General features: G+C 25.9%; 1 long non-coding RNA gene across 1 annotated transcript; it reads left to right on the forward strand.

The window, feature by feature from the left end:
- The first annotated feature begins 13,442 nt into the window (after positions 1-13,442).
- On the forward strand, positions 13,443-15,071 carry LOC135923009 (uncharacterized). Its single transcript, XR_010571101.1, has 3 exons — positions 13,443-13,582; positions 14,907-14,965; positions 15,012-15,071. It is a non-coding gene; the product is annotated as an uncharacterized LOC135923009 (long non-coding RNA).
- The last annotated feature ends 1,874 nt before the right edge of the window (positions 15,072-16,945 follow it).

Raw genomic sequence — 16,945 nt, forward strand, 5'->3', positions numbered from 1 at the left:
AGCTGTAAAAAGATAATTTTTAAATATTAGTGTCTACCAGAGACCTGCAGAGGTACCATTTGCACGGTGTGACCGGATTTATTTTTCAAAAATTTTTTTCGGCCCATCTAGCTTCAATTATATTTTCGGGTTCGGCTTTAAAAATATTTTATATTTATTTTTAATTTTTATAGCTAATAATGGCGATTTAAAATATTTGGTTTTAAAATATATGGCCCGGTCCGGGTACACAGAATGGACATAGGGCCGGACCTGCAGGTCTCTGACGTCTACACCATATTAAAAAAATGTTTGAGAAAAATGGGACTTTAATAAATAGTTTGTATTTTATTTGGAATAAAATTTTACTAATAGTTGCCAAAGGGAAGAATAAATGAAATACACGATATGCCTAAAATGGGCACATTCAAAATGTACTAATTTTTAAAAAAATTTAACATTCCCATATTTGTTTATTTTTAAAAGTGTTGAATAGATGCCTAAATTGGAATATTTTGTTCAATAAAATTATGTCCAATTTTAATTGTTACTACTTTACCTTGATGCTTAGCCATTTTACCTTGAGTACGGGGTAAATTGGCCAAAATGGCGTACATCACATAATTAATCGCAGCTCTTAAAGTATCTTAGGTAGGGAGCTACATTTTTTTTTATAGATGAGGGATTTGGCTACATATATCTATAATTTGTTCTGTTTTACTTTTGTTCAAAATTCTATGGTAATACTAATTTACCCCGGTCTCTTAATATAAATAAGTCAATAAAGGAGACCTGGCCGAAGGACGACAAAATAATAAAGTTGCTAATAAAAATTATTGTCCACGAGGCCGCAGCATAAACAGTCCGCCTCTGAGTACACCTATAGGCCTAAACCCCTATCCGGTCTAGGGTAAAGGGTATGATTTTAGAAAATCTGGCCGTAAAAATAAATTATATAGTGATAAACAAGATAGAAATCCTGAAATCCATGTCTCCCAACCTCATAAGATTTCTATCCTGGGTCTAAATATTTATTTTACAAAATCCAGGTCGAGTAGAATTTTTTAAATAAATTTAAATTATATCGAAAAACTAGTTGGAAAATCATATTATGTATCATTTAACATTCATTTGCTACTTATATTTTTAATTTTCTTTTAAAAATATTTATAAAACACTGCTAAAATAACTTAAAAGGAAGAAATTTAAAACTGCCCAAACTGTAAAATATAAAATTAAAAAACCCGGCAGGTCTTGAAAATTAAAATTCTATTTGGTCATGTATTCTACCTCAGGTCTATGAGATAGGCTAATCTTTATATATTTTATATGTTTAAACATGGGCTAATTTACTATATATTTTATATTTTTAAAGACTAGGCTAATTTACTATTTATTTCTATTTTGACAGATAAGGTATATATTATTTAAATTATCATTTATTATAGTTAAGCACAAATATATTAGAGAATATTAAAATGAATAATATAATTTTATTACATTTTTGTATTTTTTATTTATATAGATTATAATGACACTATAACAGAAGAGGATATGAGATTTATCAAAGATGTCGATAAAGTTATAGATGTTGAGCCAGAATTTTTGCACGAAATTAAAAATGTCAAAAATAATATTAATGATCCAAATAAAAATTTTTATGCCTCAAATAAGAAATCTGTTGACCTGATTAACAATGTTAAAGAAGTCAAAAATAATAAAAATTTAAAAGATATTATAAAGACAACTTTCATTTTGGCATCTGAACTCCGTAAGGAGGTAAATTTATCTTTATTAGTTGGCGCAGCTAGTACGATCAATAAATCTATTCCGAATTCTTCGACTAATAATTCATACCCTGTTTTGGAATTAGCCGGATTTTTGGATCAAGCCTTGATAAAATTAAAAATCGAAAGAAATAAAATGAACATAGCTGAAATCCGAAATCAATATATTAGTCTTTTCCATTTTGTAAAATAATTTATTTTTATTTTAAAACTTATAATTTTAGGTGCATCTTTTGTATTTGCATCCATCTATAGGGGTACCTATCACCATCAATCTAGTTCGACTATATCTAATGACTTCTAATCCAGTTTCTTAATATATATGATTTTTTTTTTTAAATTACATATCTTATTTCTTACCGATATTCCCATCAAAACACATTTGCTAAATTTTAACTTTAATATCTTATTAAAAAATATTTAAATGTTTAAATTTGTTATTAATATCTTTTCTCAAACTCGCTAGGTGTAGTTTCAATTTTATTCTCCTACACTGGATATTTCGTTTTATTTTTTTTTGAATCTTGTCTCATAAATATTCCAATAATTATTATTAGCTGTATTAATTTATATATGCATGATTTGTCAATTGATATTTAGCCATATCTGCCCCATGCGAATTCTTATATTAGGTCTCTAATTATGCAATTTTCGCGTTATCAATATTCGTTAAATCAACAAAAAATATGGGATAATTCAGTACTTTTAACAGGGTAAAAGATTTTACATAATTATTTATATATAATGAATGTACTATATAAATATTTAGTAATGACCTTTTCGATATTAATGGTGCATTCTACGAAAAAAGAGTTATAGGTATAATTATATCAAAACTTATATATGAATATTATAGTAAAAATAAACCTTGGATATAATTTTTTTGCCAAGGTTTTAATTTTGGGTCCTTCTAAATCAAATTAGGGGCAGACTGGCCAGTAAGTCTTATGGAAAAAGTTCCGCGGAGCCTCAAAATTTAAAAAAAATTGGGGTTAAAATCAAAATTTTTTAAAATCATTTGGTTAAATTTAATTTTCTAAAGGAATCTAATCCCATGCAATCAATTTTAATACATTATCTGGTTTCTCATATACAAAAGCAACAAATACAAATAATCAGATTTTTGCATAAGAGCTAATTTTTTCCATTTAGATCTAAATGTAACATTTCCATAAAATTTTCCTAACACCCGCTCATGAACCTGAAATCAAAGACATCATGTTTGTAACTTAATGATTTGGTTATGGGAAAATATCAAGAATTTGTTTTCAGTTGAGCATATCAATAATAAAGATAAAGCAATTTATTGCTCACTTTTTATAGTTTTGTATTTAAATACATTTCATAAGGTTGTCCTAGTTCTAAACATACATGTCATATTTGTAGAGTTGTTAAATATCTAGATATAAAAATATCGAATATAGTATCTGTATCTGTTTTTAGATGCTTAATAAGATATATTATATACTTTTATTTGATACTTTTTTATATTATAAATAAAAATACTTGAATGCAAAATTTATTTTATTTTTTATGAGCATATAATCTAAATATATATATACTGAAAAATATTAAGACTACTATAATAAAAAATTATATATACATATATAAAATATTAAAACTTATATATAAAAAAATATATATATTCATTAAATATTATGTCCGAGTTTATCAATAAACCTAACAAATTTTGATATTACAATCAGGGACCCGAATCTTTATTTATAACGGTTCAGTTTGGTTGCGGTTCAGTTTGGTTACGGTTCAGTGTAAAAAATTATAATGGTTCTTAAGAAAAAATTTATTATGTTTCGGTTCAGCTAATTGTAAAGGTTTATAAAGGTTCATAACGGTTAGAAATTTTTTTCAAAATTATTTTTATTGACGCAGCACCATCGTATAATGATTTTAATTATGAATATTATTTATTAAAATTATTGCCATCATTTAAGTTAATATATTGTTTATTTATAAAATAGATTAAAATTAATTTATTTATTATAATTATCTAAATATAACTCATTTCTAAATATATTATTTGAACGTATAAGTAATATATTTTCTAATATAAGTGGATTTATATTTGTTAGTTGTGATGATAACACAAATTTTAGCCCCAAAATAGCTCTATTAACAGAAATTATGTTGCGGGAAACGCAAATACCATAAGAGCAAGTTTATTCAAATTTTTTTGATTCCCAATATTTAAAAACTGATGATTTTTTAGATTAATTAAATGCAACTAAATCAAAAATTGGTTATTTATATATTTTGCATACTAAAATATTGGAAATAGAAATGCTCTAATACTATATGAAGCATTTAAAAGATTGTGGATCAATTCATAGTATAATTAATATATACTTCTTATGGATATTTAACAAATATTTTGATCATTTAATAATTATAAATAACGACGCAGATATGGTAAAATATGTAATACACCACAAGTAAAAGAATGTTAAAAAACGTAAAATTATTTATTTTTTTTGGCTGAAATGGGTTTAACCCAGTTCAAACCGTTTTAACTTTTTTATAAAGTTCTTTTTACTCCTTCAAAAAATAATTATATCGGTTCGGTTACGGTTCATATATTTCTAACGGTTTAGCGGTTCATTCTAGTTCATTCCGGGTCTATGATTACAATCAGAGTTGTTAAAAGATACTTTTTAAATGGATCTAAATACAGATACATCGTCTAAAAATTTATCTAGATACAGATACAGCTTCTAAAAAGTTATCTTGATACAGATACAATTTAAAATGTATCTTGATACAGATACATTTTTTATTATACTCTTAGATAAGGTTTGAATAAACCTAAATTAGGATTCTATTGTGAAAATTCATGAAATGATCTAAAAAATTTATTGACTCGATATCACATTTATCAAAATATAACTAAAATAATGATTTTTAGATATTAATATAATATATATGATTAATATAAATAATTATTATATATCATTAATAAAATAATATAATATATGATTAAATGATCATAAATAATTATTAAATTTCAGTAACAAAATATTTTCAAAATTTTGGTCATTAAGACATCCTCGTCTATCTCTAAAGACATTTTTAGCTATACTAAAAAGTCTTTCAACAGGGACGCTGGAAGGGATTGTGGTGTTATATTTAATGAATACCATTTTTATATCAGGATATTGTTTAAAAATACTAAAATCTCGGCATTCATTTTTGAAAAAACATTTAAAATTTGTTGATTATCAGAATTTAAATCATTAACAATCATATCTCCTGCTGTGGGATATTGAAAAAAATCGGATATTTAATTATTGGTTTTTTTCACAGGTTTATGATTCTGATTTTCCAAAATCTTGAGCAGTAATATAAAGATCTGATATTGATATTGGTGCAACTGTTTCTTCATCTTCCAGGGATTCACTAATATTTTCAATTGGCTTGAAAACTCTATCATAAATAAGTAATATTATGTTTATATTTATAATAAAATGAACCTAAAAGACATAATAAAGTTTTTGGCATTATTAGTAATGGTCTTTGAGATTTTATTTTGTATGCAATAATCCTTTGCTATATCTTGTAAATTTTTTGCTATTTTATCATATGTAGACTACCAGTCATCCTTTTACAAGCCAACGCTACATTTTTTCTTTCGAAACTTGTTGGATCTATATAGTGTGCAGTGACATGTATGAACTAAAAATTAACATTTCTTAAAACTGTTTAAATAATTTGTTTGTAATTAAATTATTATATAAATTTAAATGTTAGCTATATAGGCGATAGGCACTCCAACAATCTGCTGTTGTACATACTAATAATGGTTCTATTAGACTTTTAATGCTTTCTTTCTTTTCTTTCTCCCATCTTTGGGAGATTCTAGCAACCACTGTCTGTCGGCAAATCATAATTTTTGTAGAGCTAATGTTTTGATCATTTTTAAAAATGAAGGATTTTCAACAATTGAAAATGGCTGAATGCTATCTATAATAAAATCAGTTATTAAATCATCTAAAATGGTTTGGGTTAAAGTCTGAGGTCTCTTGGAAAAAAAATCAATGGACAATGAGCCTAGTCCAATATTTTCTTTAATAGATTTTTTCTCCTTCCCTTTTTTTTGGATTAAGAGTGTTTGATGTTTTCTCTTAAAATTTAAAATTGTAAACATTTATTTAGTATCTATACCCTTAAATGTTTTACAATGTTGCAAGTTGAGGTAATGCTAACTGAAATTTGCATATTTTTTGGTAGATATGGCAAACATTTTACTAACAGAGATTTGTTTTCTTTATTTTGAGATATTATTTTAAAATATGGTCTATAAATTGGCCATGGAAGAATGTCGTCATTTTCGTCATCAATATTAATCTTAAAAATTAATATAATAGAATAAAATTCCATTGCAATCAAAAATGGCAATTCCTTGAGATGGATTGTAATATCAGAATTTGCTTGTTATTGATAACTCGGACATAATATTTTTATATATATATTAATATTAAGTTATATGCTCATATGAAATAAAATAAATTTTACCTTCAAGTATTTTTATTTATAATATAAAAAGGCGATAAATAGAAGTATATCAAAATATATCTTAAAAAGTATCTAAAAACAGATACAGATACTTCGTAAATAATATCTAGATACAGATACTTTAATAAAAAATCTATCTAGATACAGATACCACTTTTTATATCTAGATACTTTAACAACTCTGATTACAATACACCTCAAGGAATTTGCCATTTTTATTTTCAATGGAATTGGTTAATTATATTTTATTTTTTTAATTTTAAAAATTTATTTTAGATTAATATTAATAGTGAAGAAGTGGAAGAAGTAATAATCAATGAAGCATCAATAAGTTCAGACATTGTTTTTCCATGGCCAATTTATAGAGCATATTTAAAATATCTCAAATAAAGAAAACAAATCTCTGATAGTAAGATGTTTGCCATGTCTACCAAAAAATACGAAAATTTCAGTTAGTATTACCTCAACTTGTAACATTAAAACATTTAAGGGTATAGACACTAAATACTTGTTTACAATTGTAATTTTAAATTTTAAGAGAAAACATCATACACTAAAAATAAAAAAGGGGAAGGAAAATAAATCTATTAAAGAAAATATTGGACTAGGCTCATCGTCCACTGAATTTTTTCCAAGAGATCTCAGTCTTTAACCCAAACCACTTTGAATGAATTATAGCTAGCATTCAGCCATTTTCAATTGTTGAAAATCCTTCATTTATAAAAATGATCAAAACATTAGCTCTGAATTTCCTGATATAAAATTATTATTCATAAAATATAACACCACAATCCCTTCAAGCCCCCCGGTAGAAAGGTTTTTAGCATGTCTAAAAATGTCTTTAGATGTAAACGAGGATGCCTTAATGACCAAAATTATGAAAATATTTTATTACTGAAATCAATAATTATTTATAATCATATATTTTCATATATTATATTATTATATTAAAACTAAAAATCATTATTTTAGTTATATTTTAATAAATGTGATATCGTGTCAATAAAATTTTTTTACCTCTTTTCATGAATTTTCACAATAGAATCCTAATTTAGGTTTATGCAAACCTAAATTAGGGTGTATGTATCTGTATCTAGATAACTTTTTAGACAATGTATCTGTATCTAAAAAACTTTTTAGAGGCTGTATCTATATCTAGATCCATTAAAAAGTATCTTTTAACAACTCTGCATATTTGAGATATATGAAATTTAAGATCATGTATATTCAGGGGGGGGGGATAATTAAACTGGTCAATGAAAATATTTTAAAGTGTTAATAAGCACTGCGCGTAAGAGCCATGCAAAATTAAAAATATTAGTATTATAGTTATTATTAAAATATCATTTTCACCCCCTTACGCCCATTTAGTGTCTTTTTTAGAGCCCTACACCGGGCATCTAGTTTTTCAGCCAAAATGACTATTTTTTCAAATATCCAAGTTCGATACATTTCTATTTTAGAAATACTTACGAGCCCGACCCGATAAAAATAAAGAAAATATTTGGCTGAAAAAAAGTATGTTTAAAAAAAAAGATGCAAAGGAGAGCAGTAATTTTGGTGTTTTTCTTCAAAATAATATCCATAAAAGCTATAGAATTTTTTTAAAGATCAGAACCGAATAAATATTTTAGATTAAGATTCGGTTCGGGAGATGGACCCTGAAATAAGCCAGTGCAGGGTTCTATACAGTATTTAAGAGATATGACAGTTTGCAGATTTTATAGTTAAAATGCTTATAAATAATTAATACTTTATTTTATTATATAATATATGGTGCATGTTAAGATTTAATATTTATAAGGTTATGGATTTTTTGGGAAATTTGTATGTGATCCAATATTATCGGTGAGTTTAAATGAAGGTATGGATGGATTCGGTACTGCCATAACCATCACCCATGAAATGGGACATAAGTATTATTCCATATTCATATTAATAGCATGATATTTGATCAATTTTATCGATATTTTTTTTATTGAATGTGTTTACATTATAATATATATAACGATGTATATTCGTATAGTAATATTGAATCAATGGAGATTCGGAATCGCACACAGGGATTTAAGATCTCAAATCCCTACGTTTCATTTGAAATTTTTTTTAAAAATATTTTATAGAAATAAATATAGAACCATGTATAAAATCCGATATTTGATTGGCCAAATATTGTCGAATACGGTTAAATATGATCAAATTCAAATAAATGTTTTTTAGACAATATTTACTTTATTTTGTGTAATCTCAAATGAATCCGTAATATTAATTTTATAATATTTTTTAAATTGATTGTCATTCTATAACCAATGTTTCAGTCAGCCTGTTTTGAATAATATTCAATATTATCATTTTTTTAAATATCTTTTAATCAATTTTCCTGTTGTCATGGTTTTCAGGCGATTTCTATTTTTCGTATGAATATTAACCCAAATCAACCATTATGCTTTTCACATATTTTGCTATTAAATATACCGCTTTTACTTCTGAAATTTATTATATCACTTGATATATTTTATCATCACCAATTAAAATACCTAATTATTGTATTATATTATATGCTTCATTAAATTCATTACCATTCAATAATCAGCATTATCACATGTATTTATATACTTTTCCCATTTTTCAAACATATTTTTCTTTTTCTTTAGATATTTTATAGTATTTGACCGTATTTGACCAGTTTAAATACTTTTTCGGTCAATTGACGGAATTAATCTTGATTCAAACAATATTGGGATTAAAATGAGGTTCGAAATCTTTTTAAAAATAGAAAACAATTATGGGGATAAAAATGTTATCTGAATTTTATTTAAAATTACATTTATTTCGAAACCTTCTACTTGTATAATTTAAACATAAATTTTTTTTATCGAACTTAAAATCACGTACCAAATTAGTTTGGTATGTTTACACAAATGAATAAAATTGTATAAAAAATTAGTTATTAATTTGGTTTAGATAGGACTAGGTATAACCATAATAGTTTTAGATTAAATATTTTATATCTTATAAAAAAATATTCTGAATCTTCATGAATTAATAGTGTTTGGAACGAAGTTCGTTTTTTTGAAAAAAATGATGAACGGCGTTCCTTTTATTTTTGCCGAACTTTGAACTTGAACGCGTTCCTTTTTTTGACGAACGCGTTCGAATTTAACGTTCGTTCAATTTTAAAAACACTATTTTATTTATTTGAAAAATTTAATATTAATCCGAATTTTTTAAGAAAAAAGTCCTATATTTTTTAATCAGCTGCTTTTTCATATTTCAATTTTTTTAACTGATGCTAAATTCTTTTAAATTAAATTTTCCTTTACTATAACTTTAATCTTTAATCTAAACCGAAAATTCTTTCTAACGTCACCTGAATCTTTATAAAATCTTCTTGGATTCTATGAAATGGAGAACAATTTCACAGGAGTAACAAATTGCATTCCTTAATATAAATGGAATGAAGACGGATCTTAAGGTTAGAAGTGGTGAAAGTATACATTATAGGTAATCAAGAAACTCTTCAAAGGAATAACACTGCAAATTTAATGATTAAAATATTTTGCTCGGGTAGCACTTCCAAAATCTGGTCTGGGAGAGCATTCCTAATAAATAAACGAATACATAAATTCATCATCAAATTCGTACCCATATCTGAAAGATGTGGTCTTCTCTATTTAAACACAAATTTTAGACCCACAATAATAGCAAATTTCTATGGTCCACCAATTTGAAATGAAAAATTAGGCTTCATCGACATAATGATAAATACGATCCATTCCCTACCGTGCAAATAGAATATAATAGTTCTAAGCGATCTAATGAAAATTGGTAAGAAGCAGAATATGTTAGCAGTAATATCACCGGGTATACCATGCAACAACCGACTAGCGAGGATAGCAAGAAATTTCTTGATTTCTGCAGAAACATGAACTTTAAAATCGAAAAATACCTTTTTATGCCACGGAGAAATAAACACATAAACCTTTTGAGGGCTCGGCAGAAATCCCAAATTAATCTTTTCATCTCTAATATCCACCAGTGGTTTGACGGCATCAACTAATATAAACTTGTCGGATCATAGAATGCTTATAGCTATTATTACCGTAAAAAATATTTGGGGCTATTATAACAGAATTAGACAAAACTCAACTGGATCTAGTACAATTCATTTGAAAACAACTTTACACGTAAACTCAGTAAATTATAAACACCTGAAGATGTAATAATTTTTAATCAAGCATTAAATAGGGAAAGAGCTAACTCCTTAAACATAACTAGCACAGAAAAGTAGAAGAATATTGGAAACTATTTAAAAATGATCTTGCATGATGGTTTGGCAAATGTTTTCAAGGAAAGAATGGATGTCTAGTGAGACATTAGAAAAAATAAATCAACTTAGAATGAATGGCTCGAATAACGACTTATGGAAAAACATACAGAGATTATTGAGGAGTGATAGGCGGATTTACTTATCAAAAAAAGCCATTGATATCTATAAAGATATGAAAAGATAATATGATTTATGACGCCTATAAAAAATTAAAATATTTCTGTAAACATTGCAGTTTTAGAAAACGGAAAAGTAATCATTGACCAGGGGAACAAATTATGGCTTGATTATTATATTATGATCTTCGACTCTCGGAAAACAACTCTACTAACAAACATAAATACAAACCTCGTCCCATTCCCGTCTGGTTTCTCCATAAATAAAATAAAATGTAACGAAAAAATTAAATTCCAGGGCTAGATAATATCACAGATGAATACCTAAAATCGCACCATGACAATATCTTACTTCCTATTAGCCCTCTTCAATAAAATATGGGAGAACGGAAATACTCCAGTGGAATGGAACAAATCCTTCCTATGTAATTTCCCTATAATCAAAGACCCACAAAAATTTACTTATTATCGAGTCGTAGCCCTTATATCCTTCAAAGACTTTTATGGTCCTCTTAAAAAATAAAATCATATTATCCACACTTCATCTTTTCCCCATATACATATGCGCGTACAGACCAAACAAAAATATAATAGAAGAGCCATAACCCTAAAAATAATTATGCAGAAATGTTGCAAATACAAAATACCCTCCCCTACTTTACATTTGTGGATTTTAGTAGAGCTTTTGATAATGTTAATCATGAAACTCTATGCAACGCTGTCAGAGTGTGGCCAATAGAGCGCATTTTTATTATAGCTAATGCCATATTAACTGCCAAGCGTTCCTGTCAATCAGATAAAAAAAATTTGAAAAGCAATTGTTAATAAAAAAAAATTAATACGAAGAAATTTTTATAAATAAAATTATCTTTTTAATCGCTATATTATATTGCATTTATAATATATTATCAAAATAAAACTACATTATTTTTTAATATGTCTAATATATTGTGTTAAAAATATAAGACATTTATTTTTATTAAATTAAATTTAAAAAAATTTATCATAAAATTTTGAATGAAAGTGAAGTTCGATTTTTTCAAAAATGTTTACAGCGCTGTAAATTAGTAATTCAAACAATAGTAAATAAAAATGAGGTTTAAAACTTTAAAAATATATATATTAATAAGTGTAAAATGTTATTTAAATTTTCGTTTTGGAAATTTTTTACTTGTATGGTAATTCGAGATAAATAAAAAATATTTTATAAAATATTTAAAAAGAAATATTCTCTCAAATCCCTATTCCAAATTCTCATTGATTCCATATCCCCAAATTGTATAATTTAATTTCTTTCTTACAATACTAATCAATTCACTAATTAAGTTTTGGTATGGATCATGATACCCTCCAGAATGGTTGCGATAGACGTAAATATATAATGGCTGAAAGTTTAGGAATAGGTCAAGTAACATGGTCAACCTGCAGTGCCAATATCATCGCAGCTTATATTAGGCACATAAAAAATATATCTTCTTATTTTTTTTCTTCAAATATAAGATAAATTTATAGTATAATTAAAAACAGGGCATATTATTATTTTATACGTTCAAAATGTATTACTGAAGAGGATAATACTAATAACTAATGATATTGCTGTGATAATTAAATTTCTTTAAATTTATATCAAAAAATATTTATATTTAATTATCAAATAGAAGTCCTCAATTTAGTTGTCTATTTCAAAGTAACAATCGTCGTTCTTATGCTATGGAGTTGGGTAGAACTAATAATCAAAATGAAAATGAATCAAGTAACGTATTTACAAATAGAATTTTGCCTGGGTTATTATATAATATAAATGAACAATGCAAAAGTTTCAATGGACCTAATAGTAGCCATGATAGTAGACAAAGTCTTGAGGTTTAATCATTCATTTCTATAATTGACTCGTTGGCATATGGCATAATAATTTATATTTTTAAATAATTATAACCATTAGTATATTATAGTAATTAAAAAATTTTTTTACCATATTTATAATTAAAATATTGATTTTTGTTATTAACCAAACACGTTATAATTTCATTTTTTAAAATTACAACTCTTATGAATTTTAAGATTGTTATTAATGAAAAATTTTAGACTTCTACTGAGCATTTTTAATTATCAGATAATTAGGCAAGGGATCGATTTAAAAATCACAATTATCATACTTATAAGATTTAAAAAACTAAATTTCATTTCTTTTTCTATTAGACAGTATGTCAATTCGTTCAATGCACAAACATAATTTCTAGATTTTATCGTTTTCCGGCATTGGAAGGAACAATATGTGGCCCTGGAAAAGTTTTATTATTTATACAAAACATTTTAAATTTTATTATTTGGATAAACAAAGTCTTTGAGTTAGCCACATAGATTCTCAAATATGCATAGACATCTCACTCGTAGGGGCATAGCCAGGAATTTGCTTTCCAACGTGTGCTAAAAATTTTAAAAATTTTTCGCCTTACAAAAATATTATTAATCTCTCTTAATTTATTTTTTAAATATTAATTTAAAAATGATTTTTTAATAAATATTTTTCCCATAAGGCTACAATATTTTTAAATCTTATTTATCAAATATTTTGAGAATAATTTAATTATATTTACAATTTTTATTAGAGAATAAGATAATAAAATTAATTTCAAAAAAATTGATAATTATTTCATACCAGTATATAAATATATATTAAAGTGGTGCAAAGGTGGCATATGCGTCTCTCAAACAAATATTTCATTAAAATTTCGACAAGAACATGGATGGTCTTTTTGGTATTTATCCGTGCCCTGCACATCTTTGTGCCTTCAAAATAGTATTGGCATAGAAGAATTCAGGAGGACATGCCATAGCTCTATGTATAAATACTAAGTTTAAATATTATATAGGGATTTTCCATTCGTAAAATAATGATTTGTAATTAAAAGAATTACTATTTATGAAAAATATTTTGAACAGCTATGAAAAGTTTTTATAAAGTTAATTTAAAAATATTTAGAATTTTACGAATTATTGCCAACAAAGTAGAGACCTGTAAACAGGCCTGATAGGCCTAGCTTGGCTAAAATATATTGAAAATATCTGGCCTTCATAAAAATGTAAAATAAATTGACAGTTTTACCCTAAACATTATCTACACATGTTGGAATACATTTCCAGTCTAATCATATTTTTTAACTGAGCCTAATGCGACCCCATATTAGATTATTAGATTCCTTATATTTTGCAGAATAATTTTAAACTTGATAGTTGATATAGTTGTATTAGAGGTCGGCGTAGGCCGGACTGTAAAAATTTTTTATTGAGGTTTTTGCCCAACCCATATAACTTTTTATTAAAAAGATATAAATTCTAATTATCAGCTTTAAAACATTTTCAAAACTTAAACCCAGTTCGTAAATCATTTTGCACATTTTGTCGGAATGACCCGGCTTTTAGCTACAGCTAATATAAAAACATAACTAGAAATTTAGTTACAAAGTTTTTTTCCTGACTGATATATTTTTTTTTAAATATAGATTATACTAATTAAATTTTTTAATAATAACAAATAAATAAAATATAAGAGTTATCTATTTTTGCCGGTTCTTTTTATTGTTTGATAATTTTTATTTATAAATGAGGGGATCATATCATAAATAAATAGTTTGATTTTTTATGAATTACTAAATTATTTATAGATTTAGTATTTTAGTTAGGCAGTGTTTAAAATACAAAAAAATAAGCATATTGTAATTTATTTTCAAATTGTATATTAATCAAAATCAAAATATTAGTTTAAAATTCAAAAAAATATATATAAATTTGGATGCCCGGGCTGGCCTATTAAAATTTATGACAAATCAGAATTTAAAAGGCACTGCTATATATTTTATGTATAAATTGTCCGGCTCAGCCAGAAAATGATTAATTATGCACGAATTGCTATGGCAGCCCAGCTAGTTAAATATTTTAATCGGCTGATATATATTTTTTTTTAATTTCTGGACCGGCCCGTTTTAATTATGTAAATCATATTTTTATCAATAAAGGTCAATATTAAATATAAATTTATTATATATTAAAAGATTGAACCCAGAATTTAAAAAAATTAGCAGGCCTTCGTATATCATAGCAGAAAAGAGTTAAAATAAGATATGCCTATTTTCAATTTTTCTAAATTTATATTTTTTGTAATTAGAGACACACAATCCGAAGATTGCACAGGCGAATCCATTTATTATAATATTTGCCCATCATCGGTATTATACAACATTTTCATATTGTAAAATTCTATATTTCCAATAGTTGTGTCCGATCAATAGAACATCTCTTAAACATTACATTTCTTCAAAATGTTCAAATAATACATTATTTCATAACACATTCGTTTTTAGCGGCATAGGTCATCAAAAGCACTATAGGAAAGAAAGTTTAAAATTACATATAATATTATACATTTTTAAAAAACATTTTATTTAGATAAAGCTGAATCCTGTCGTATATATTGCGATTATAATATTTTAGGTAAAACTGATATTAACACCTCTCGAAAATCTATTATTAAAGGTATTCTTCCAACTGGAACCTTATGTAATTCAAATCCTATAATGTATTGTATTAAAGGAATATGCCAAAGTGTGGTAAATAAATTACTGATTATTTGTCTTGAATTATTTTATTATTTAGAATACTAAAGATCCTTTTACTCAAAATAAGATGTTATAATGGCTTTGATTGATTTAATAAATTATTATTTTGTTTAATCTTATTGTATTTGTAAATATGTTAAAAATATGTTATCAAAACTTATTTTTTAAAACATGTTATATATTTGGAAAATTAATGAAATATAAGATATAAATTATAATAATCAAGAATTATAAGTATAATCCTGCCTTTTGTTTGGATGTATTGTTATATAGTCAATTTTTTACCACTCAAACTTTAGTCATATTGGTAAAAAACGGCTCATATGGCTTAATGTGCAGACTCGCAAACCAGACATCTGAGCTGACTGTACTATTCTTTTAGAATTAATAATTTTAAAAATGTATTTCTGACTTAGACCAAAGGAGCTTGTCTTTTTAGTAAAATATGTAATATATTTTTTATCTTAAATTAGTTATCCTAGTGCGTGTTTACAAAACATGAACGTATTTACCTTTTGCATGATCGGTCAAATTTTATTTTTCAAAATCATTAATCAGTTAGAAAGGTACCCTGTAGTGTTGTTAATTTGCTTGGTCTTAAAATTTACGACCCAATTATCTGCTGAGGCCTGCTTTGTGCACAAAACCCGTATCAGGTCAATTCAGCGAAACTTTTATCGCCAAACACTTTTTCGCGAAACATTTATAGCGAATGTCGTTTATCGCGAAGGAATTTTATAGCGAAGACAATATCGCGAACTCATTATCACCAATTTATTTCCGCGAAACCTTAACCGCGAATACTTTATAGCGAATACATTTTAGCGAAACTTTGATGGCGAACTCGTTATAGTGAATTTATTTCTGCAAAACTTAAACGCGAATACTTTATAGCGAATATATTTTAGCGAAATTTTGATCGCGAAGTCGTTATAGCGAATTTATTTCCACGAAACCTTAACCGCGAATACTTTAGAGCGAATACATTTTATTGAAACTTTAATCGCGAACCCTTTATAGCGAATTTCTACAGCGAATGTATTTGCGCGAAATTATTATAACGAGCGCATGGCCGCGAAAATTGCAAATTCATTTATTTAAGTGAAATTGATATATTCAATACCAATTTACCAACCGAAGTTTCTTTAAATCATAAACGCGATGTTTTAAGAATATTTTATTAAGTATTGTTTATTTAGTAAGCATGTAACCTTTATCTGATGTGATAGAAAATACATTAGTCTTTCTGGTCTTACTCACTCATGGTTGTAAGTATGGAGGGGACATTTTGGGTTAAGTTTTTACCAAAAAAGTTAACCCCTACCCAACATAAAATTTTAAAGTGTGCTTTATGTCATTTAAAGTAAATTTTCTGAAATACTTTTTTTTAATCTAGATAAAAAAAATATGCTGAAAGCTTTATTGACTTTCTCAAATTATTTTTAAAAATTATAGACGATTTTACTGATAATTATTGCCTTCTAATTATAATTTTTAGATAATGCACATCAATTCTGATATAATAGTAACTAATTCATTTGAATATTTTGACCTCTCCTTTTTCTTCTTTTCGCATTTTAATAAATAGAA

Source organism: Gordionus sp. m RMFG-2023, chromosome 1 (assembly GCF_954871325.1).
Source record: "Gordionus sp. m RMFG-2023 chromosome 1, tfGorSpeb1-WG-v2, whole genome shotgun sequence".
NCBI lineage: Eukaryota > Metazoa > Nematomorpha > Gordioida > Chordodea > Parachordodidae > Gordionus > Gordionus sp. m RMFG-2023.